General features: G+C 44.0%; 1 protein-coding gene across 4 annotated transcripts in view; it reads left to right on the forward strand.

Moving 5' to 3' along the window:
- Positions 1–938: 938 nt before the first annotated feature.
- LOC125464882 (phosphatase and actin regulator 4-like) overlaps positions 939–26,119 on the forward strand; it is a 150,916-nt gene continuing 125,735 nt past the window's right edge. The window contains exons 1-2 of one of the 4 annotated variants that reach the window (XM_059654313.1): positions 939–1,054; positions 7,163–7,268. The gene's annotated coding sequence lies outside the window, so the exon portion shown is untranslated. Of the gene's footprint in view, positions 1,055–5,648; positions 5,690–7,162; positions 7,269–19,151; positions 19,231–26,119 lie in introns of those variants that run through there. The other 3 variants (XM_059654314.1, XM_059654315.1, XM_059654316.1) reach the window with 3 other exon arrangements.

The following is a 26,119-nucleotide window of genomic DNA, read 5'->3' on the forward strand; positions in this document are numbered from 1 at the left end:
TCATTAATATTTGGTAATAAACATTCTGGATAGATACACTGGAGACCACTTTGTAGTATTCTAGGTGTGTCATTCACCACTTTACTCATTTTTCTCTCTGGGTTGGTGGAAGGATTGAGAACTAGAGGGCATGAATTTAAAGTAATTTGACAAAACAAGCAACAGTAATGTGATGATATAACAAAGTGTGGGGCTGGATGAACACAGCAGGCCAAGCAGCATCTTAGGAGCACAAAAGCTGACATTTTGGGCCAAGACGCTTCATCAGAAAAGGGGGGGATGGGGAGAGGATTGTGAAATAAGTAGGGAAAGGGGGGACCGAAGATGGATAGAGGAGAAAATAGGTGGAGAGGAGCAGTTTCAAGGCCGAACCATCTTCGGTACACCTCCCCCTCTCTCCCTAATTATTTCAGAATCCTCTCCCCATCCCACTTTTCTGATGAAGGGTCTAGGCCCGAAATGTCAGCTTTTGTGCTCCTGAGATGCTGCTTGGCCGGCTGTGTTCATCCAGCTCCATACTTTGTTATCTCAGTTACACTAGTTGCTTTGTTCCTTTACAGAGCCAGCACAGGTACGATTGGCTAAATGACCTTCTCCAGCAAAGTTCTGTCGTTCTTGAATCCAAGTTTCCTTTATAATTACACCTTCAATAAATTTTAGCTTAATATCAATATACCATCCTGCCATCAATTAAATATATAATCACCTAACTGATTTTATTTCTAAATTATTTCTGTGAAACACAAAATGGACCGTTTTCTTCTACGTTTATTCCTTGTCCTAGCCGCCCACACGGCCCTCCAGCTTCCGCATGGGCAAAAGGCTCGGGAGGCGGAGTGTCTGACGCGCTCTGGATGCTGGGAGCTGTAGTCTCTCCGGGGCTGGCCCGTGCAGGTGCTCTGGACGGGGACAGTGGCGGACTACAGTTCCCAGGAGCCCGCGCATGGCGGGGGGACGGGTTGTTTCCGGGCCGGGGTGAAGCCGCTGAGAGTCGCTCAGCAGCCGGGAGCTTGAGCCCGGTTTCTCCGCAGCCGGAGGCTGTGCCGCCCAACAGGTACTTGCGATGTGGGGCAGGAGTGAGCAGTTTGGAGAGGGGAGCCAGGATAATTAATTATTTTTTCGGAAGGAAGAGGAAGGGAATGGAGAGGGGACGGTGGGTAAAGGTGAGCACAGATGTAGAGCGAGCCTTCTGCAAGGGGGGGGGGGGGGGGGAGGGGAGAGGTGATGGGGAGATTGCACCCAAAGGAAATGGTGGGGGGTTGGGGAGAGTTCACCTGAGGGAGAACATGGGGTTTGGATATAGAGCATCCAAGGTTGCAGGGGTGGGTTGGTTCAGGGTACCCTGTAGGAGGTGGTGAGTTGGTGAGATGGCACCCAGGGTGGTGGGTTGGGGGGAAATGGAAGTTGGTTGGTTGGTTGGTTGGTTGGGGACACCCAATGAGTGGGAGAAAGTAGTTCGGAGGTGCCCAAGGAATCGGACGTGGGGAGGGGAAAGAGTTGTTTGGGGGATGGTTGGAGGGCATGGTGGGTGAAGTAAGGGTACCCAGGTTGGGGGTGATTTTGGTGGTTGAGGGTGTGGTGTGATGATTTGATGTAGATGTGCCCTTGTGCTTGGGATCTGGGATGTGTGTGGTTTCAGGCATTTTTCATGGATGGATGCTTGGGAACAATACTTCCCAGTGATGGATGTGGGGAGAGGCCTGGGGCTAGTCAAAATTGAGAGAGGTGGGGGTGGGTTTCTGAAGACAGGTCTCACAACCTTGTTGGGAAATGGGTGCTAAGTGTGTGGAGATCAGGGGGATAGCAATGAGAAACTGGGGAGATGATGTCTACTGACCTAGAAAGCATTTAAGGCCTCAAGAGAAAAGAGATCAAGGGATCTCAATGAGGTGAGTGGGTGATCTTGATGGCTGTAAGGAATGTGTTTCAGATTTCTTAAGCAGAAGAAGTAATTTGTTAAACTAGACAGCTGGGGACTTAGACAGCCGTGGCAGCTATTGATCGATCTTGGCAGCTAGGTGCTAACTAGTGTTGGTTAGAGAATGAGAAAATTCGCAGAAGCTCTACAGTGTGGAAGCAGGCCATTTGGCCCATCGAATCCACACTGAGCCTCCAACAAGCATCCCATCCCCTAACCCTACCCAAAAACCTTGCATTTCCCACAGCTGATCAACCTAACCTACACATCCCTGGGCACCATGGGAAATTTAGCATTGCCAATCCACCTAACCTGCTCATCTTTGGACTGTGGGAAGAAACCCAGACAGACACAGGGACAATGTGCAAAACTCCACACAGACGGTTGTTCGAGACTGGGATTGAACCCAGAATCCTGGCATTGTGATGGTTCCATATGACTGCTGTTCATGACTTCCTAAATGCTTGCCTATTGGAAGGCTCTATCAAAGGAGACATGGTGAATTGCTAAAAGTTGAGCTTCATTTCCCTGCAGAAAACTAGCATTGTTGATGAGGCTCGGTGAGAGCAGTGTTGAGAACTAGGGTCCATTCAGAATACAGACATAAAGTATCAAGGGAGCCTTATACAATAGAAGAGTTTGAAGGCAAAGGAAAATTGGGAGTAGTTGAGGGACTGCAGTAAGAAAGACTGATGCTTTATGTGTTGAATCGTTGTGCTGAGAGAGTTGAATATGGATATAGTTTTAGAAAATACTAACGTATGATGATCGGAGAGGGCTGATTCCTGGGTTGTGAAGGGCATTAGAATCATAGAACTCTACAGTGTGGAAGCAGGCCATTTCGCTCATCAAGCCCACACTGACCCTCTGTGGCGCATCGCACCCCCTATGCCATCCCTGTATTTCCTACCCAGACCACCCCTACACCATCCCTGTGTCTCCCACCCTAGACACTATGGGCAATTTAGCATGGCTAACCCACATAACCTGCACGTCTTTGAACTGTGGGAGGAAATTGGAGCACCTGCAGAAACCCATGCAGACACAGGGAGAACGTGCAAACTCTACACAGACCATCACCTGAGGCTGGAATTGAACCTGGGGCTCTGGTGCTATGAGGCAGCAGCGCTAACCACTGAGCGACTTTGCTGCCCCCACATTAGATGTGGATTGTGGATTGTGTCGTCAGAGTGTGGGGGATCAGCAAGTGGGATTTGAACACAAGACAGTTTGCAAACCAGTGCCAAATGGCTTTTACGCAGATTATTTCAGTTTCAAGTTATTCTGACTTATTCTTGAAAATACACATGCACATATAAGTGGTATAAAAGTGTTCTGATGTTTGGAGAAGGTTGGGACCCTTTCAAGTTCCAACTAGCAGATCAAACTTGCATGAATCCCTAAAGGGCCAGGGACTCCTTTAAATTCAGTTGAATTTTCATGTTGAGACATATTGCTAGTTTGAGATTTTTATCTAGTTTATCTTGTCTGGCTTGGTGTGTACACAGTACTCTGCTGTACACAATTCTTGTCTTATGATTTAGATGCAGATATAATGTGGTTAAAGAGCAGGGTTAATAATTCAGAGACAAGGTCAAATCCCACCGTGGCAGATTGTGCATTGAATTCAGTTTGTTAAATAAATCTGGTATTTCAAATGTAGTGTCTGCAACAGCAACCACGGAGCTATTCGTTTGTTGTTAAAGCACATTTTAATTCTCCAGTGTTCCTTAAGGATAGGGATTGCCAGTCCTCAGTCTAACTTCAGAGTCACGTTAGTGTGTTTGAGTTTTAACTTAGCTGTGAAATTTTCTAGGAAGCCATGAAAGATGGCTTCTGTCACCTTCTCAAGGGCAGTTTAGGGATGGGCAGTAAATGCTGGCCTTGCCTGTGACACTTGTACGTTGAGAGTGAATAAATGCTCAGACTTATACAGCCCACAGTGAGAGCCTGTGTGAAATGTGCTCTACTTAATGTGTGCAGTCTGGTTCTTTGCAGTCAGGCCTGACTGAGAATCTGACCATACAATGTTCACATGACTCAGTTTTACAGATAATGTTTTTCCTTGGATTTTAACATGGCCTGGTAGTAAATCTGACTATTAGCTGAAAGGAATGATCTGTTTGTGAGCAAGGGTGCAGATAGCCATCACGGTCTTTGCCTTGGAGCAAGTTGTGCCTGGCAACTGTGACTTGTGGAACCCTTTTCAGGTAATTGGCAGATGAGCCAGAAAGCATTGAAAATGAGAAACTTTTAATGCTGTGAGTTATGACCCAGATGTAATGTGCGAAAAAGTGGCAGAAGCCAATTTAGTAGCAGCTTGTAAAACAAAATTAGGTAACTCTTGAAAATGAGGGAAAAATATTTGGGTACTGGGCATCAAGCACAATTGGGTAGTTCTTAAAAGTAGTTCTTACATGGGCATGGCAGGCTGAATGGCTGCCCCCTGTGCATTGAACCTGTGGTCCTGTTGGTTTATTTGGACTGGGTCAGCCTGCTGATGTCAGAGTTACATGTGTATCAAGCCTGGCATCAGTATCATGACGGATAAATCCAACCTGTTGAGTAATAAAATAAATTGGGTCAGTGTGATCACTGAATTTCTCAAACAGCCAACTGCTCATCATATTTGCTGATAATGACAAGGTGCTGATTGCTCACTGTTCAAGGTTCATGTTAACTTTGCTTAATTGATAACGTTTAGTTTTTAAACAAATGGCTGTGGGAACCAAGGCTCAGTTTGTCTTGGATTAAAGACCAGTGACATTTTAAAAAAGTGTTAATGCTGAAGTGTTGGGCCCGGAGAGCAGTGTTCCAGTGGTAATGTGTTGAAGTGCTATCCTAATTTGCATTGGACATTCATCAAAGAACCAGTGGGATCTATTTGAGATTGATGCTGGGGTGTTACATGCTCCTTGTGAGCTGGTCTGAAACTTTTTGGAAATGTACAGTTGCAGCTGCCATCAGGTTCACTGATATTACATTTATACTACTCCTTCAGACCCAAAAGACAATCTAAAAAAGTACATAGTAAAGCCATGGAGTTCAGCTTATCGTGTAAGATAATGATGCAAATTCTGTTGTTGTAGACTTTTTACGCACTTCATTCCCACCCCACCCCCACCAAACAATTGATAATGAGCTAAAGTGAGGATCAGACATGTGTATTCCAAGAGCTTCAGCACAAGAACGTATAATATCTCTGATTGGGGCCAGGGTTTAAAAGTAAGCTTTAAAGGAGGTAGGTTTGCACATTAGTAGAAAGTAGTTTTTGACCTTCTTCTGGAACTGAGGTATACTGATTGACTGACGAATCTGTACTATAACACTGAGGTTTGGTTGTCCACCCACAGAATTATTTGAGCTCTTGATGATGTACAAGGAGTGCCAGTGTTTATTCCATTTCTAAATGTCCTTGTCACAATTAGAGAGAGTTTTAGACCAAATAGCTTAGACTCTTAACACATGTTATATTTTATTGCTGAGTTATTTCTTCTGGCTTGTCTCAACTTAATTCAGGTCAGGGCATAGTTCTGCCAGTGTTGACAACAGTTTAGAGTGTCAGAGTCACTTCACGTTTGCACTTAGATGGTGGGTGTTGGCCTTTGTTTGCATGCTGGCACTTTTGCATCTTAGTTTATGGGTTTACGACGCATTCCAGAGCACTAAATCTAAGCTGATACTCCCAGTGTAGTACTTAGCATTGCGCTGAGGTGTTGCTGTTCGGCTAAGGTATTAAACTGAAGCTCCATCTGCCCTCATGGATGAATGGTAAAGATTATATTTCATTATTTGGCAAAATTGTGGAGGAATTCTTCAGTGTTGTGGCTAATGTTTATGTCTTGATCAACATCTCAAAGATTATTTGGTTGTTACTTTGTTTATTGACATTAGCTACCATGTTTCGTCTCGTGTAGTAAGGACTCTACTTCATTGGTTTTAATGAGTTTTAGAATGTCTTGACAAATGGTGAGACTTTTTTTATGTACGGGCCTGTTGTCATGAGCTGGAGTACTTAATAGGCCAGTGGAAACAGATTCAGCAGTAACTTAGAGAATTAAATTGTCTTTAGGAGAAAGGAGTTAGTGTAATGAGGACATAGAACAGGGAGGAAATTGGACAGAGCTCGCTCAGAAAAGATGAACTGAGCAAACTCTTCCTGTACTGTGAAATTCTTTGCTCTATCATGAGGTACATCAGTGCCAGGCCTGGTTCTTTTGACACTTGAGCCTGAGGTCGAAAAGCCTGACACTTTGAGCAAGACATCCTGACACTTGTCAGGACGGGCAGCACAACTAATTAATACTTTGCTTCAGCTGGTACACAGAAGTCAGTTAATTCATCAAAGGTTCAGGATCGAAACTGTGCCTGTCCTGATGTAGAATATGCACAATTCAGTACTCCAGTGGTTTTCATGCTGACTGAAGGAGGACATCTTAATTTGTTTGTGTTATATATTTCAACTGTGATCCTGTACAATACCACAACATAACACCTTTAATGAGATAAACCCCAGGTCCCGTATCAAACAAAATGTGATATTGAGTCACGTTAGATATAGGGAGAAAGAACCAACTGTTTGGTCAAACTGAGGTTTGAACAAATGTCTTATGGGAAGGGAGAAGGACAGTGAGGTTTAAGGAGGGAATCCCAGATCTTTGTGGTCTGGGCAGCTGGCGATGTTTTCTGTAGCGGGTGGAATGATAGAAATGAGGGCAGAATTGGAGGAGTGCAGTGAATTTGGGAGAAGTAGGATTGATGAAGGTTGCTTGGAGAGAGAGGAGCGGAGGGCGGTCTGTGGCAGGCACTGACTTAATGAGTGTTTGAATGTGGTTGAGCTCAGGTGAGCAATGTGACTGTGATGGGTGGAGCCCAAAGATTGTAAGATGTAGATGTAACCCATTGGGTCCATTCAATGAGATCTTGGCGGATATGATAATCCTCAACGACTCCACTTTCCTGCCTTTTGCCCTTAGCCGTTGATTCAGTAACTGGGTTATTTCAGCCTTGAATGTACTCAACAGCACAGCCTTAACACCCCTCTGCTGTGAGAATTACACAGGTTCACTGTGCTGAGAAGAAATTCTTCCCCAGCTGTGTCTTAAATGGGCCACCCTTGTAACACCAATGGATATGGGCTTAGTCCGTCCAACTGTACCTCCGATAATAACTCTATCCCAGATATCTGATGAGAGAACATTTTTTGAACTGCTTTAACACATTGATACTTTTTTTTAATGCTAGTTCCAGCTGGTTTGTGAACTCGGGAAATGACAAGGTCCTGGGAGCAGCTGATCTATCTGCCCCATCACCTTGGGATGTGACTGTTCTGACAGACGCTGAGGCAGAGGTAAGAAAATGAAAGATCTCATTTTTTTGTCTTTTGTCTGTAATATTCTTTGTCCACTCTTTAGAAATGAAATGTGTAGCCTCACCAATGGTTGCGAAAAAATTCTAGGCAACCATAAGATGTAGGAGCAGAATTAAGCAAATCGGCTCATTGAATCTGCTTCACCGTTTGATTGTGGCTGATATGTTTCTCAACTCCACTCTGCCCTCTCCCCATGACCCTTGATCTCCCTAACCAAGAGCCTATTTAGCACTGTCTTAAATATATTTAATGACTTGGCTTCCACAGCCTTCTACAGCAATGAGTTCCACAGAGTAACCAACGTCTGGTCAAGTCCGGTCTGACCAGAACTCTATACAGCCTCAGCACTATTTTAGCCTCCTTGAAATGAATGCCAACGTTGCATTGTCTTTCTAACTGCCAACTGAACCTGCATGTAAATCTTAAGAGAATCCTGAACTAGGACTCTTAGTGTTTCAAATTTCTGAATCTTTTCCCAGTTAGAAAATAAATTTCCCCTACACCTCTTCTTCCTACCAATGTGCATAATCTCCCACTTTCTTATGTTGTGTTTCATCAGCCACTTCTGCAGCCTCCCGCTTCCTCGATACTACCTGCCCCTCCACCTATCTTTGTCATCTGCAAACTCAGCAACAGTGCTTTCAAATCCTTCTTCCAGGTCATCAATGTATAGCATGAACATTTGTGGCCCCAACACTGACTCCAGTGGAACTCCATTAGTCACTGGTTGCTGCCCTGGGTAAAAGACTCCTGTTGGTCAGCAAAGCTTCTATCCATGCTAGTACCTTGTCTAACACGATAGTCTCTGAGCTTATTTAGCAGTCTCCTGTGCAGCACCTTGTTAAGGTCCTTCTGGAATGCCAAATAGATCACGTCCACTGGCTGTCCTTTGTCTAACTTGCTCATTACCTCCTTAGAGAATTTGAACGGATTTGTCAGGCGTGACTTCCCCTCGATGAAGCCTTGCTGCTTCAACCCCATTTTACCATCAACTTTCAAGTACTCTGTAATCTTGTAAAATCTTCAGACCTTTCAGCTTCTCCAGCAGTTTCTCCTCAGTGATGGCCGCAGCGTTAGCCTCTGCCCCCGACTTTCTTGAAGTGGTAGTATGTTGCTAATGTCCTTGACTGTGAAAACTGATCCAAAGTATCTATTCAGTTCTTCCATCACTTTTTTTCCCCATTACAGCTTCTCCAACTTTGTTTTCCAGAAGTTCAATGTTCATTCTTGCCCCTCTCTCATCCTTTATATATCTTTTAAGAAAAGCTCTTGTAATATTCTATTATATTACTGCCTTGCTTACCCTCCCTCCTTACTGCATTTTTAGCTACGCTTGGCTGGTTTTTAAAGGCTTCACAATTTTGTGGCTTCCCGCTAATTGCCACCACATTGTATGTTTTTCCTTTTTGTTTTTGTGCTGTCCTTGATGTTCCTTGTCAGCTGTGGTTGCCAAATCCTCTCCTTAGTATGCTGCTGCTTCCTTGGGATGAATTTCTGCTCACTGCTACGCTCCCCATTCAATCAGCTCTGGCCATCTCCTTCCTTATTTCTTTACAGTTATCTTTACTCAATTGCAATACCGTTCCATCTGATTCTACCTTCTCCATCTTCAACTGTGGTATAAATTCTATCATATTATGGTCACTGCCCTCTTGGGGTTCCTTCACCTGCCGCTCCCTAATCAAGTCTGCCTCGTTACATATCGCGTAATCCAGAGTTGCTTTTTCCCTAGTTCCCTCAACCACAGCCTGCTCCCAAATAAACATCTCATAGGCATTCCATACATTTTTGTTTAGAATCTGCTATCAACCTGATTTTCCCAGTCCATCTGCACATTGAAGTCCTCCATGATTATTGTAATAGTGCTTTTCTTACATACCTTTTCAATCTCCTGATTACTTTTCTTCCCATATCCTGACCACTGCTCAGAGGCTTGTACGTAACTCCCATCAAAGTCTTTTTTTGCCTTTGTGGGTTTCCTCAACTCACCTCAAACAGATTCTACACCCTTTGACTCTATCACTTCTCGCTATTTTAGTTTCATTTCAATATAAGGCACCCCCTGCTTCCTCTGCCCATTTGATATCCTTTCAGTAGGATGCATATCCTTGAATATTGAGTTCCTAGCCCTGATCCCCTTGCAGCTGTCTCTGATACCCACAGCAATATATTCACCAATTTCAATTTGTGCCAGAGGTTCGTTTATTTTGCTTCTTGTATTGCATGCACTTAAATGCAACACCCTCAATCCTGCATTGAGTGCCCCTCCACTCGTCGTTCTCCCCTTATCTGTTGTGCTTGAAGTTAGGTTCCTGAGCCTCTTCATACTCTCTGTCCTGTTACTTGTTTTGGTAACTTTAAGAACCTCTGCTAAACGTCTTCCCATGACATTTTTTGTGCAGTTTGTGCACCACCCACCCCCAAAAAAAACTTTGTGTTTAGCTTAGAGCCCTATCCGCATACCTAGTTATGTGATTCATCAGGACTCTGGTCCCAGCATGATTCAGGTGCAGCTCATCCCATTGGGACAGCTCCCTCCTTCACTAGTACAGGTGCTAATATCTGATGAATTCAAACCCGTTTCTCTCAAACCAATCTTTGACCCATGCACTTACCTCTTAAACTTTGTAGAGTGCCAACTCGTAGCTCAGGTAGTAATCCAGAGATTATTAGGTTTTTGGTTCTGCTGAATTAATTTAGCCCCTAATGGCTCAGTTCCCTCAGCAGAACTTCTTTCCACTTTCTACCATATCATTGGTACCCCCGTGGACCACAACAACTGGATCTTACCCTCCCACTCCAAGTACCTTTGCAGGCCAGATTCACCAGGCATGCAACGCCACCTTCTGGACTCTTGATCCTGGCCACAGAGAATAGTGACTATTCCCCTGACCAAACTATCCCTGATTACAACTACATTTCTCTTTCTCTCCACTCTTGAATGGCTCCCTGTACCATAGTGCTACATCAGTTTGCTCATGCTCCCTGCAGCTGCCACTGTTATCTTATGCAAGAATTTCAAACATGTTAGACAAGCTAAAGGACTGAGCACCCTTCAGCACTGCCTCCTGGATCCCTCTACCTGCCTCACTAGTAGTCACACCCTCCTGTCCCTGACCACTGACTGAATTTGAGGCACTTTATCGAGGGCTTGTGATTGCCTCATGAAACACAGTGGCTGGGTAATTCTCCCCCTCCCTGATGTGTTGCAGTGTTCGAACTTCAGACTTCAACTCATCAACTCTGAGCCAGAGTTCCTAAAGCAACTTACACTTGCTACAGATGTTGTCATGATGAACCACAGTGGAGTTCACCAGCTCCCATGTCACAAAGTTTCCAGGTACAGATCTTTAGACTGTGCTGTGACAGTTAATCTCACCTTGTGGTGTCACAAGATCTATGATAATAACCTTCATTGAATAAATGTGCCATTTTATATTGTTATGAATGAACTATTTATCTTGAAAGAAAAAGAATAGATTCCTGAATCTGCCCTTGTGTAAATATTATTTCAGGGCAGGATCAGGATTGACTGTGGTGACCCATAGTTGACTAGCTGGTCCCTTTAAATCCCCTGGAACCAGAAGTTCCAAGGTGAGGTCAGAATGGTGCTTTTAATTGTAGAATAGATAGTTTCTTTAAGTCACATTTTTTTCAGATCCTCTTCCATGATATAAAAACTCGCTGTGAACAACATGGTTTTATGTTGACTAATTGTAGTGACTGGCATTAATGTTGTGAAATGCAGGTATCAGCACTCCTGAAACCCTTGATCAGTGTACACCAAAGATTTTAGTTTTGAAGTTTACAAGTACATAGCGGTCTGTATTCTATCCACCAACAGCACAGGGTATGACGGAGGTCAAGAAGTTTCTAACATATGCTTGGCTATTGGAGGTTCTGCCCTCCAGTTTGCTGTGATGCCTGACTTGCTTATATTGCCTGGATTAATCAAGAAAGCAAACAGGACTCCACTGTAACGCACCCTTCACTGAAACATGGCTCTCCTTTGTAATCCCCTCAGGGAGTGTCTCATAACAAGGAGGTTGTTGCATCATGCTATAAATATGCTGCTGATCCATGGGGCTTGTTTCAACACTTGTGTATGTTACTGTGGTTTCCTAGACCTTGTGGTTCCCACATTTTATAATTGGCAAAAAGAAACTAAAGGGGATTTGTAAAGTGCTGTCTGAAAGCGTAGTGAAAGCAGATTAAATATAACTTGTAAAAGGGAGTTGATTTTGCATTTGAAGAGACAACATGTGCAAGGCTGTGGGCAAAGGGCAGTGGATTGCAACAAATTAGGTAGTTGTTTCAAAGAAGTGATATCAGTACATCTGGCTAAAGGCCTCCTCTTGTGGTGTAAAAGTCTCTGATTCAGGTACCTCGTCCAATTTGACCACTAAACGTGTAAGACTGGGTGATGAATGGCAACAAGGTGTTCAATCGTAGGAAAGGGAGCAGTTTTCCCTGAAGAACTTGACATAAATATGCTTCCATTGACGGCTGTTCCCTGAGCCTGCAATGATCCTGTGGTACTGTTAGCTGAGGGCAACTTATTACAGACCTTAGAGGCCTTAGTGTATAGATCACAACAATACTAAGAAATTTGTTCTGCCAACTGAGCCACTGTTCTAACCAGGTGGTATTCTTACTTTTATCTAAAATGACTACTGTTGGCTGATCATGCGGCTATTTAAATTGGTGGGGTTTAGTAAACCTGAGCACTCCTGTCTGCTGTTACACGTTCCTTTATTAGACACTGCACTTTTTGATTCAATTTGGTGTGTCCCACAGTCTTACGATGACTGTTTGCAGATCTGGGCCAGCAGCATTTTCAGACTGACTTTACTGAGCAATCCCCACCATTTTTGCAACCTGTAATGCCAGGTATCAACTTGAGCATGTGGAAGTACAGAGATAATAGGAACTGCAGATGCTGGAGAATTCCAAGATAATAAAATGTGAGGCTGGATGAACACAGCAGGCCAAGCAGCATCTCAGGAGCACAAAAGCTGACGTTTCGGGCCTAGACCGAAGTACAGTGTGCTTTGTTGCAACTTTTAGCTGTTTAGTTCTTTCATAAGATGATGCTTTAACCATGTCCTTTTACAGCAGGCTATGTTCTTAACTTGTTCTATCAGGCAGTAAATAAGATGAATAAAAAGTGCCTAGTTGTGAACCAAGTTGCCTCAATTGTTCCCCACCCCACCAAAAGAACTATCTTCCCCTTTTAGCCTGGGAGTCGTGACACTGGTTACAGCTTGATTTTAAAAAAATCAGCTGTTTTGTTCTGGTTGACTTGTGTGATTCCAAGAGCTTAGACAACAGCTTTTAGCACTAGCGTTTCACTGATGGATTCCTAAATTAGAACATCAGCTTTTGATGTGTAGCAACAACTTGAGGCGTGTGTAATTGAATGGGAGCTAAAGCATGAGTAGCCCTTGTATGCTGTCTAATGTAGAAGTTTGTGTGCTGTTAGCAGCAATAATTTGCATTTATACCGCATCTTTTTAAATTAGGCAAAGTTTTCTTGAAACTGTTATCCATCTCTAGGCTGAGGGATCTAGAACATGGGGGCACAGTCTCAGAGTAAGGGCTGAACATTTCAGATTAAGGTGGGGAAGGCCCTCACTTGCAGAATTGTGAATCTTTTGAATTTTCTACCCAAGATGTTTGTGGGTGTGCTATAACTGAATATATTTAAAAGATGAGAGACAATTTTGGCCTCTTGAAATCAAGGGTTATGTGGAGCAGATGGGGAAAATGGAGTTCAGGCCAATGATTGTATTGAATGACAACAGGTTCAAGAGGCAACGTTGTTTGCTCCTCCTGTTTCTTATGTAAATTGTGAAACTGAGTCACCTAAGCATATAATGGGACAGGTGATCAAAAACTTGACCCAAGACAGAGCTTTTAAGAAGCATCTTAATAGAGAAGAGGCATAGGACAGAACTCTAAAGCTTAAACCCAGGTATCTGAAATGTGGCAGCAAATTGTGAAGTCATGGAAAATTGAGATTAACCAGCGATGAGAATTGGACCGGGTCATAGTGAGTTATTGTGACTATTTGATTAAAATTTTACTCTATACCTGTCTTATTTTCCACAACATCATGACTGGAGCCAGACTGATTTTTCATTTTCCTTAAGGTGTGCAGCTCAGCTGGGTTACATACCTTAGAATAGTTCATATCCGTAGGCATAAGTAGAAATTCTGTTCTGTTATGGGGTGGCTAAGAACATTTGACAGTTACTAGCTGTGTTTGGATGATTTTTGGTATGTTAGGCTTTTTTCTCACCCTTCTCATTCATGTGGAGACAAAATTTTCCACAAGCGGGCTGATTCTCTGAACTGACCCCGAAATTTTTATTCTTGTTTTTTGGAGTTAGTGTTGCATTGGTCTTAAGCGTTAATATTGAACAGCAGCAAATTACTGACTGAAGACCATGAAATATACATAATGTCGACTTATTGCCTCAAAACAGAAAGAAAAATCAGCATGTTAGATCAACGTACAGGCTAAAAGCCACTTATCCAGATTTATTTATAGGGCAAAAAGAATAAAATCGCACGTGCTGAAATGATGTAAGCAGATTGGTGAGAAGCATTGAGCATAATTCTTACAGTCTTGTTTGTAAACTGTCCAGCTAATTGAGATAACACAATTTGGACTAATGCCAACCATGTAGGATTCCTGCACTTGGTTTGGTTACCTAAGGGGCCCTCTTTCATAATCTGCCCTCTTGCCTGAAGTATGGCGACCCTCAGGTTAAACCACTACCAGTCAACTCTCTTTCTCTGAGAGCAGCCCTGTGGTCTGGTATGGCAAATTTACCTTTTTACTCTGCATAACTCTTTTTCCATCAGAGGATAAGCTTTGAATTGTAGTCATTTCTCTCTCCCCATAGTAATTCTTCTCACACCCATACACACAGGTTATTGAGAAAGAGGAAGCTGAACTTTGACACACATCTCCTGATATCCTTAAGGTGCACAAACCAAGTGATATCTTTCTTTTTGTGAGAAAGAAACAGGAAGCACACCACTTCTAATACTTTCACAATCTTTGGTAAAGTATTATGTGATGCTGTTGACAGAATTCCTGTTCCACGAGTGTCTCGGTAATTAGAAGGCCCTGAGGCCTTCCATGTCATGTGTGTCTTTTGTACTTTATTTATTTAGTTGGTATTCCTTGATATTTCTCCACTTCATTTCTGATCACACTGAGAAATTAGAAATGTCAAACTGCACTCATTAACCTTTTGAATAAATTCTATTTGTTGTTTCAGATTTTTCAGCAGATTAATAGTATTTGATTTGTTGTCTGACTTGCATTTGAAACATGCTGCTTTATAATCATCGTGAAAACAGCAACTTCTGTTTCTGTCATGCAAAGCTTGTGTATTTTTGGGGTGTTTTTAAGTTTTGTGGTGTGTTTTTTTTTAGTTTTAAAATATACCTACTGTACAAACCTTTTCTTTGCCTACAAACTTATGATTTTTTTTGACAGTTTTAATGCTTACACACAATTGGTTGCCATCAGTTCTGACGGCTTTGATTATGGTGACCACTGAGGTTGCACATGCTACTTGCCCTTCCTGCTGGAGAGCCTAGAACAATGGGTCACAGTCTGGGATTAAAGGTTTGGCCATTTCAGCTTCAAACTCAAAACCCTCGTTACTAAGGGAATCCAAGGGTATTGCGATAGAGTGAGAACCTGGAATCACGTCAGGGAGTCACCTGTGATCTTTTTGGTTTCAAGAGGTTATTTGACATAATCCTACTTTAACATTCTTATGATGTGATTGCCAAATAACTTCTTTATTGTCCACTCTTCTTTTCTCTGAGATGACGGTGGTGAACTTATGTGAATTACTTGGGCCCTTGGACTGAATGAGCTTCCATTGTGATGTTTTGTACACAATCTTGAGAACAATGATAAATGTTTAGATTATGGTTCAGAAATGTGAATTGCAGGGCAGTGTGGACATGATGTTCTTGTTATTTTGTCACCCTTGTTGTTTGTTGCTGATGGAGGTCAGGAATGTCAAGAGATCACACAGTCTGCTTCTATATTTGATGTTCTTCCCTGTGGTTTTTGAGTCAGTGTTTTGTACTCCAAATTCGAGGTGCCAAACACTTTGTGTTCTTGTGTCGATTGATAATTCATAAGCATTTGAACCTAACAGTTTTTAAACTCATGATCAGGCTTCACGGAATCAGTGAGTTTAGCTTAGCAGGTCAAGTGTGAAAATTGTGGAGTGCGAGGAGATTAGTGAACTGCAAATTAATGTCATTGCGTTTGAGTTTGGAAAATCTAGTGTTGTACCATGTACTGACGAATTCACCTCAATGTCTTGCAGTATATCACTTGGCTGGTCCAGTGACAGATGTTTCTGAAAATCAACATAGAATTATAGCCATAAGCTGCACTGACACCATATTCATACAGCATTATACAGGATATTAATATTAGTAACAATCATTTTATTATTGAATGTCTGAGGGAGGGACGGAGGCAGGCAAGAGCAGTAATGGTTTTAAAGGCGTGTAAGAAGGGATAATTTTACCAGGGATGAAAACAGTGTTTAGTGACAATTTTAAAATTATATACGGTCACTTTAGATTTACTAAGGAAATTATATATAAACTTGTTGTGCTGTAATTACATCTGCCTACCAGTAATAACATTTAAATGTCATACAAGGTTACATAGGCACTTCCATTCTAAGCAATAGCAAACAAAGTGCAAGCAGAATGTTAAAACATTGAAACTTGTATTGGGGCTGTGGTGAAGTTGTTGCAGAATTTGAGGTTGACATAGACATTAGTGTTAAGACACCGCAGATGCTAGTAGCCCTGCATAAGCCTTTTGATTTGTGGTTGACTTGAAAATGGAACTCCTGATTTTTAGATTCATGACACTAGGGAAAAGAAAAAGGTAGTTAATAGGTAAATAAACAGTACTGTCTTTGCATCTCTGTGACCTGAGTTCAGAAGCAGCCCGTGGTGGTGGATTGAATGATATCTATAAAGTTCATATAGTAAATTGTGTTTGGATGATGTTACTCTGTTTCCTGCTTTAATTCAGTGGCATTGAGCAGGCTGTAACTGCTAATTTTTGCAGTAATTCAGTGAGACCACAGTTAGGAACAGCATTACCTGATCATTATCACATAGTTTTTTGGGAGCTTACTCAGCATAATTTTGTTGCAATATTTTCAATATTATAGCAGTAGTTCAAAAAAGCATCATTGGCTGTAAATTGCTTTGTAAATCCCTATAAATGCAACATTTTCTTTAAAGTCTATCTGGAAGACTAGTACAGAAAATGGAAAAGGTTATAATTAGTTTAATAACAAAATGGTCACTATTACCTACTTTGAGAAGTGTTCAGGATGCGTGATAATTGCAACACTAGCAGCAGCCCGCATTTCTTGAGTTAATTAAAATAACAGGCATGTGTGATTAGGTTTATGGATATGGGGAACATTACTATACCTGGTCCAAAAATGTTCCATATTAACATATGTTCGTAAGACAAAGCTGTTCCATTGTTTGCTCCTGCCATACTCACCTTGATGAGCACTAAAAACTATTCTGCTGCCCAAGTAGTTGATTTACACAAGTGGCGCTGTTTTTGTTAGCCTCGGTGATAGGATCAAGAAAAGTCAATCAACTTCTAATTGCAACTGTTTAGGGTGGTGTGCAACTATTATCATGAGGTATGTGCATGTGTGGAAAAATAATTTGCACTGCACTACAGCAACCATTGTACCTGTACCTTGTTGCAAGTTGTGTCTGCAGGTTGCCGACAAAATAAATTTTGTATGTTCTAGTAAAGTGCAGGGAGCAATCTTGGTTTGCTGAATGTATCCTGTGCATAGATGACTCTATCTGTCTCAGGTACTAGTGTTAACTTCAACTCTGACATTCTGGTACCAGTAATTGCCACAATAATGAGTTTGAAAAGTGGTAAATGCACTGATTTCTAGTCTGTGCTGAGCCGCTGCGGTAACTATTATTGGTCTACACACTTTTCGGGCAATGGAGAGGACAAATGAGCAAATTGACTATTAACTTGTCTCATCCAGTAGCATCCTCATGTCAGATCAGAAATTGGTGCGTGCAAATCCCACACTGAAACTGAAACACATTATCTAGGTGACCTGTCCATATGTACTTACTTTATCAATGTGCGCAGTGGTTAAAACAGTGCCTTTCAGATGACTGATTAAATTGGGGTCTATCCGCTTGATCAGGTGATTGTGGAAAATTCCACGGGACTATCTGAGGAGCTGTAGGATATCTTCCTTCATGTCCTGTTCAAATGTTGCCGCATTGAAGAAAGTAGCTTAATATTTAATTTTTACATCATATCTGTTTGTTGGACCTTGCTGTGCACAAATTAGCTTGATTGGTATGGCCTGGGATTGTCACCCTATTTAAAGGAGGGAAGGATAATTTGAGCTGTTTCTTGGGATGTGTGCTGTTGTTGGTGATTTGCATCTGCTGTTTTTCTGTTATGAGTCTACAGGTAGGATTACAGTCTAATTTGAGCAAAGAATTGTCAGTTGCACTGGGTCATCATTCATTGCTGCATGTTCCTTCCTGTTGTGGCATGCTTCTGTGGCAATTTGAAGATACAGCTCTTCAGATTTCTATGTCCTATGTAGAGATTTTGGTGCCAAGTACTTCACCCATGAGCAGACTGCTCCCAGATGTTGAATTGAAGTCATTCTGGCATGCAGTGATGCCTTGCTTGCATGAATCTTTGTATTTTTGTTTTAGCTTCCCAATGGGCCTGCTGAGATCATCAAGCTCTCTATACTGTACATTTTTTTGGTGAACGAGTATATTTCACTCGAATGATGTGGCTTGCCATCATCACTTGAGCCATATCATGGTATTTTGAGTTAGAAAGCTGTAGTGCTTCTATGTTGGGGTGCAATACAACCAATGAATCCCACGGCCTTTCTGAACCCACACATTTGAAATGATTGAATCTGTATTCCTGATTCTGATATGTTGCCCAAGTTTCAACACCAAACAGGAGTCTGCTTATTATGAGGGAATTATAGATTCTTAGTCACAGGGCAGTTGGGTGTTTGAGAGTTTTCCAGGCTCGCGCCTGAGTGTTGCGGCAGAACTATCGATGCCATCCTACTCTTCTCATCAAGCTTCGTTGTGGTTGACTGTTGACCAATGAGCTGTTTTGGACTGATCACCTTGAATCTGTCACTCTGTGCTGCACATATTTTTCTAATCAGCGCTTTGAGAGATGTTATCTTGTGCTTCTGGAACAAGTGGACTTGAACCCGGGTCCAGGGTTTAGATGTAGGATCACTAATTCGTGGGCCCACTTGATCTTTTTTACTTTCATTCCAGATGTGCTTCAGCTGTTAAAGTGGTGTCTTTCAGATGAGTGATTAATTTGGGTCCATCTGCTTCACCAGGTGGTTGAGAAATATTCCTGGGTGCTATGTGAAGAGCAGCAGGATGTCTTCCCTCGTGTCATTTATAGGGTAACTGGGGCACCATGTCACATCAAAGGTCACAATTTTAAATTATACAAGATCAGATATAGATTAGGTGTCAGGAGGTAGTCTTTTTCTTCTAATGGGTAACTTGAACAGGTTGTTGTTTTGTGTGATGAACAGCAGTTCTCTGAATTTCAGTAAGTGAGACCTAGGGTAAAAACCATCTGATTTTTTAAAACAAAGTCAGCAGGGTAGGACAATTATCAGGACCAGTGTGATTCCTTGTTTTGAGCACCTAGTTGAGACAAAAAGGAATTTCCCTCTGACTTTTCTTTTAAAATTGGCATAAGTTTGTTATGGTCTGTTTTCTGTCTCCTAGGTGACCACATTGTCGAGGTGGAGGTTGCATCTGTTATACATACAGCAACAGTGTAGGCTGTTTCGGGTGGGCCAGAGAGGTATTTACTTCTCTATCATTGTACATTACCTGCACTAATCCAGTTTAATTTGCTCGAGTAACAGTCTCCTTTTCTGTTTCCTATGCTCCCCTCCGCTAGCCTACTCCGTCAGGTAAAGATAAGAATCTCTTTATTTGAGAGGAATAGGATGTAGGAGAGAATAGATTGTTTGGGAATGCCACTTGCTGAGAAGTAGGGAACTAATGGGTGGAGGAGCAGATCATCAGTTTTCTGATTTACTGTTTGTAAAAACTGAATCATTGAGTTGGGTACAGTTAACTTGGCTGGGAACTGTAAAATGGGGCTCTGTGTAGATGATGAGAGATCTGTGAAGGGTGTCTGTCAAAATAGGAAGTGCCCTGTCCCCTCAGCTCTGCATTACTTGTTTTAAAAAAAGGTACCATGCTAACAATGAACAATAGGTCACAGCCTTAACTGCAGGAAAGTTAAATTCTGTGCAGCGAGCTGAACAAATAGAATGATGTGTAATGTTGAAATTTTTAAATTGGGTGGAAATCTGTTGGTTTTATAAAGCTTGAGAAGCCCAGGCGAATCAGAAAGAAGTTTCCATTCGCTTTTGTGGATGTTGAGGTGTGGACTAAAAGAGGAATTGGCTTCACCTAGCATAGCCAGATGTGAAATGAAACTTCACTTTATCTGTTGCCTTTTTTTATGGAGAAATATAGCACCTAAACAGACCATTGATGGCCAACTTTCCAATGCTAAAGTTAGAAAAATGAGTCCTGTCTCTCAAATCCCATGATCGCTTTTTCTCTTGTCATATTCCCTCTTGGATTTACTGCATTGTATATTTACTTTTTCCTGTATGCAGCCTGTGTTTGTTCAGTCAATCCCATTAAAACAGCTCAAAGGTCATTTTGCATAGACACCCTACAGTCAGTAGGCACAGGAGACCCATAGTTACAGCTCAGTTGATAAATACAGGTTGGATTCCAATTCATGACCTGGCAGTAAAAGGATATGTGTGAAACAAGATCCTTTGTAGGAATATCATGTCATTGACTAAGATAAGTAGAAATTGATGCGTTTTGGTTGGCAAATGGGTGAAAGTGAGAAATTCTTTTTCGTCATATCGCTATGGATGTGAATTGCCACTATGTTCTTTGTGTTTTTGCAAACTGCTGTTAAATCAACCTTCATTGTGTAGATTTATCATCCTTTATAGACACAAGATACTGGATGTTTAAATACTGTTTGCCCTCTGCCCCAAAACTGAGCATACAACTGTTGCTCATGCCGCTCTTCGATTTGGGTTTGTGCAATTGATTTGAAGTGCATAGAATTGGTGAGTTCAGGATCAGACCCAGCACAACGGCTTGTGTTTGAGTAGCCAGTCAATACTTTGTGAGTAGACTCAGGACCTGTAAAATGGTCATACAGGCTAGGAAAGGACATTGGCACTGTGGAGAAAACTGGAAGAAGAACAGATGTGAATTCTTGTCATACCTGTAACCACTCAAAAAACAGCTGCCTGTTCTAAAAATCCTGTAATTCTTCAAGACGTCATGAAATGGTTATTTATGCAGAACTAGTCACCATAAAGAGCAATTGAATTTAGGCCAATGGGAAATGATTGAGATGCTTTTCTGGAAAGCAGAATTGATTCCTGGGATGAGGGAGCCATCCTATGACGTTGAATAAAACTTACATCCTTCAGGTTAAAAGAATGAGAAATAATCAAGTTGATACATGGGTAATTCTTTGAGGGTCGGTGCTAAGAGGTTGTTCCCTCTACATAGGACAAAAAGTCAGTCTAAGGGTAAAGGCTAGCCGTTTAGTATTGAGATGATGAGACACTTCTTCACACATGTCATTGTGGACCTTAGAAACACTACCTCAGAGAGGTTTGGATGTTCAGTTTATTCAAGATTATGATTTGACAGAATGTTGGACACAAAAGAAATTAGGGGATATGGGGATAGGGCAGAAAGTGGTCTTTTAACTTAGAATGGAAGAAAACTCCAACTCCACTATAATAAGTTGTATATCTCAAAATAAATATCATCTCTTTGAAGGAGCAAATCCAGCTAATCCCACTCATCCAACCCTTTACACAATGTTGTATTTATTCTATTTTATGTATTCATCCAACTAATATTGTTTTCTTTCCATGTATAAATATATATATCTTTTGTTGACAAGAAATCAATGTTTATGGTCAAATTTAAAGCCTTAAGAAAGATTGGAAAATAAATCTGCTCCTCACTCTGGTGGAGATGGATTCCCCAGACAGGATCAACTAACGTATTTAAAAAAAGGAACTGCATCAAGTTTATGGTAAAGCTGTTCCTCTCAACTGAAATGTCTATAATGGTTGAGAACTACAAATTAACACCAAAAGATCCTGTAGAAAATTACTGATATAATTCCAACATTAATAGCAATCATCTGGCTCCCTTTTAAATATGATATTGTGTTTGTAAATATGTAGACATACATATTGGGCCATATCTTTGCGTCAGTAACATTTAAGACTGTTTGACATGGAATCATTTGTAATAATTTTATGACTTCATAAAGCTGAATACTTTGTTAGTCTCAGAGATAATGGGAACTGCAGATGCTGGAGATTCCAAGATAATAAAATGTGAGGCTGGATGAACACAGCAGGCCAAGCAGCATCTCAGGAGCACAAAAGCTGACGTTTCGGGCCTAGACCCTTCATCAGAGAGGGGGATGGGGGGAGGGAACTGGAATAAATAGGGAGAGAGGGGGAGGCGGACCGAAGATGGAGCGTAAAGAAGATAGATGGAGAGGGTGTAAGTGGGGAGGTAGGGAGGGGATAGGTCAGTCCAGGGAAGACGGACAGGTCAAGGAGGTGGGATGAGGTTAGTAGGTAGCTGGGGGTGCGGCTTGGGGTGGGAGGAAGGGATGGGTGAGAGGAAGAACCGGTTAGGGAGGCAGAGACAGGTTGGACTGGTTTTGGGATGCAGTGGGTGGGGGGGAAGAGCTGGGCTGGTTGTGTGGTGCAGTGGGGGGAGGGGATGAACTGGGCTGGTTGAGGGATGCAGTAGGGGAAGGGGAGATTTTGAAACTGGTGAAGTCCACATTGATACCATATGACTGTAGGGTTCCCAGGCGGAATATGAGTTGCTGTTCCTGCAACCTTCGGGTGGCATCATTGTGGCAGTGCAGGAGGCCCATGATGGACATGTCATCAAGAGAATGGGAGGGGGAGTGGAAATGGTTTGCGACTGGGAAGTGCAGTTGTTTGTTGCGAACTGAGCGGAGGTGTTCTGCAAAGCGGTCCCCAAGCCTCCGCTTGGTTTCCCCAATGTAGAGGAAGCCGCACCGGGTACAGTGGATGCAGTATACCACATTGGCAGATGTGCAGGTGAACCTCTGCTTAATGTGGAATGTCATCTTGGGGCCTGGGATGGGGGTGAGGGAGGAGGTGTGGGGACAAGTGTAGCATTTCCTGCGGTTGCAGGGGAAGGTGCCGGGTGTGGTGGGGTTGGAGGGCAGTGTGGAGCGAACAAGGGAGTCACGGAGAGAGTGGTCTCTCCGGAAAGCAGACAGGGGAGGGGATGGAAAAATGTCTTGGGTGGTGGGGTCGGATTGTAAATGGCGGAAGTGTCGGAGGATAATGCGTTGTATCCGGAGGTTGGTAGGGTGGTGTGTGAGAACGAGGGGGATCCTCTTGGGGCGGTTGTGGCAGGGGCGGGGTGTGAGGGATGTGTTGCGGGAAATGCGGGAGACGCGGTCAAGGGCGTTCTCAATCACCGTGGGGGGAAAGTTGCGGTCCTTAAAGAACTTGGACATCTGGGATGTGCGGGAGTGGAATGCCTCATCGTGGGAGCAGATGCGGCGGAGGCGGAGGAATTGGGAATAGGGGATGGAATTTTTGCAGGAGGGTGGGTGGGAGGAGGTGTATTCTAGGTAGCTGTGGGAGTCGGTGGGCTTGAAATGGACATCAGTTACAAGCTGGTTGCCTGAGATGGAGACTGAGAGGTCCAGGAAGGTGAGGGATGTGCTGGAGATGGCCCAGGTGAACTGAAGGTTGGGGTGGAAGGTGTTGGTGAAGTGGATGAACTGTTCGAGCTCCTCTGGGGAGCAAGAGGCGGCGCCGATACAGTCATCAATGTACCGGAGGAAGAGGTGGGGTTTGGGGCCTGTGTAGGTGCGGAAGAGGGACTGTTCCACGTAACCTACAAAGAGGCAGGCATAGCTGGGGCCCATGCGGGTGCCCATGGCCACCCCCTTAGTCTGTAGGAAGTGAGAGGAGTCAAAAGAGAAGTTGTTGAGTGTGAGGACGAGTTCAACTAGGCGGATGAGAGTGTCGGTGGAGGGGGCCTGGTCGGGCCTGCGGGACAGGAAGAAGCGGAGGGCCTTGAGGCCATCTCCATGGGGAATGCAGGTGTACAGGGACTGGACGTCCATGGTGAATATGAGGTGTTGGGGGCCAGGGAATTGGAAGTCCTGGAGGAGGTGGAGGGCATGGGTGGTGTCACGGACATAGGTGGGGAGTTCCTGGACCAAAGGGGAGAAAATGGAGTCCAGATAGGTGGAGATGAGTTCGGTGGGGCAGGAGCAGGCTGAGACGATGGGTCGACCAGGGCAGGCAGGTTTGTGGATTTTGGGAAGGAGATAGAAACGGGCCGTGCGGGGTTGGGGAACAATGAGGTTGGAGGCTGTGGGTGGGAGGTCCCCTGAGGTGATGAGGTCATGAATGGTGTTGGAGATGATGGTTTGGTGCTCGGGTGTGGGGTCATGATCGAGGAGGCGGTAGGAGGTGGTGTCGGAGAGTTGGCGTCTGGCCTCGGCGATGTAGAGGTCAGTGCGCCATACTACCACTGCGCCACCCTTGTCTGCGGGTTTGATGGTGAGGTTGGGGTGGGAGCGGAGGGCTGCCCGTTCTGCGGGGGAGAGGTTGGAGTGGGTGAGAGGGGTGGAGAGGTTGAGGCGGTTGATGTCTCGACGGCAGTTGGAGATGAAGAGGTCGAGGGAGGGTAGGAGGCCTGGGGGTGGTGTCCAGGAGGAGGACTTGTGTTGGAAGCGGGTGAAGGGGTCAGTGGAAGGAGGGTTGGGTTCCCGGTTGAAGAAGTAGGCATGCAGGCGAAGACGGCGGAAAAACTGCTCTATGTCCGACCGTGACTGGTATTCGTTGATGTGTGGTTGTAGGGGGACAAAGGTGAGCCCCTTGCTCAGGACTTGTTCAAGCCCACCGACTCCCACAGCTACCTAGAATACACCTCCTCCCACCCACCCTCCTGCAAAAATTCCATCCCCTATTCCCAATTCCTCCGCCTCCGCCGCATCTGCTCCCACGATAAGACATTCCACTCCCGCACATCCCAGATGTCCAAGTTCTTTAAGGACTGCAACTTTCCCCCCACGATGATCGAGAACGCCCTTGACCGCGTCTCCCGCATTTCCCGCGACACATCCCTCACACCCCGCCCCCGCCACAACCGCCCCAAGAGGATCCCCCTCGTTCTCACACACCACCCTACCAACCTCCGGATACAACGCATTATCCTCCGACACTTCCGCCATTTACAATCCGACCCCACCACCCAAGACATTTTTCCATCCCCTCCCCTGTCTGCTTTCCGGAGAGACCACTCTCTCCGTGACTCCCTTGTTCGCTCCACACTGCCCTCCAACCCCACCACACCCGGCACCTTCCCCTGCAACCGCAGGAAATGCTACACTTGTCCCCACACCTCCTCCCTCACCCCCATCCCAGGCCCCAAGATGACATTCCACATTAAGCAGAGGTTCACCTGCACACCTGCCAATGTGGTATACTGCATCCACTGTACCCGGTGCAGCTTCCTCTACATTGGGGAAACCAAGCGGAGGCTTGGGGACCGCTTTGCAGAACACCTCCGCTCAGTTCGCAACAAACAACTGCACCTCCCAGTCGCAAACCATTTCCACTCCCCCTCCCATTCTCTTGATGACATGTCCATCATGGGCCTCCTGCACTGCCACAATGATGCCACCCGAAGGTTGCAGGAACAGCAACTCATATTCCGCCTGGGAACCCTACAGCCATATGGTATCAATGTGGACTTCACCAGTTACAAAATCTCCCCTTCCCCTACTGCATCCCTCAACCAGCCCAGTTCATCCCCTCCCCCCACTGCACCACACAACCAGCCCAGCTCTTCCCCCCCACCCACTGCATCCCAAAACCAGTCCAACCTGTCTCTGCCTCCCTAACCGGTTCTTCCTCACCCATCCCTTCCTCCCACCCCAAGCCGCACCCCCAGCTACCTACCAACCTCATCCCACCTCCTTGACCTGTCCGTCTTCCCTGGACTGACCTATCCCCTCCCTACCTCCCCACTTACACCCTCTCCACCTATCTTCTTTACTCTCCATCTTCGGTCCGCCTCCCCCTCTCTCCCTATTTATTCCAGTTCCCTCCCCCCATCCCCCTCTCTGATGAAGGGTCTAGGCCCGAAACGTCAGCTTTTGTGCTCCTGAGATGCTGCTTGGCCTGCTGTGTTCATCCAGCCTCACATTTTATTACTTTGTTAGTCTGTTTAGATCCGCAATGATATGTGAAGAAGTTTCTCTTCACATCAAATGTAAATGGCCAACCTTTATCCTGAGACTGTGACTGTTTGTACTAGGCAGGGGAAATAGCTTCTTAGCCCCTACTCTCAAAGAATTACGCATGTTATCAACCTGATCATTTTTCATTCTTCTAACTTTGCGAATTTTCAGGTGTGACTTGATTTTGGGGAGTCAGCCAGTCTGTTTATGTTGGGAATTCCTCCTTTAGTTTCATATGAAACATCCTAAAATGTTGAGCATACAGACATGCAAGCTGGTACTTATAGTACACTAGAAAATAACACTAATTGCTGCAGTACTCAACAAGACTACTTTAAACAATCATGATAGATTCAATAGT

Source organism: Stegostoma tigrinum, chromosome 24 (genome assembly GCF_030684315.1).
Source record: "Stegostoma tigrinum isolate sSteTig4 chromosome 24, sSteTig4.hap1, whole genome shotgun sequence".
NCBI classification, from domain to species: domain Eukaryota; kingdom Metazoa; phylum Chordata; class Chondrichthyes; order Orectolobiformes; family Stegostomatidae; genus Stegostoma; species Stegostoma tigrinum.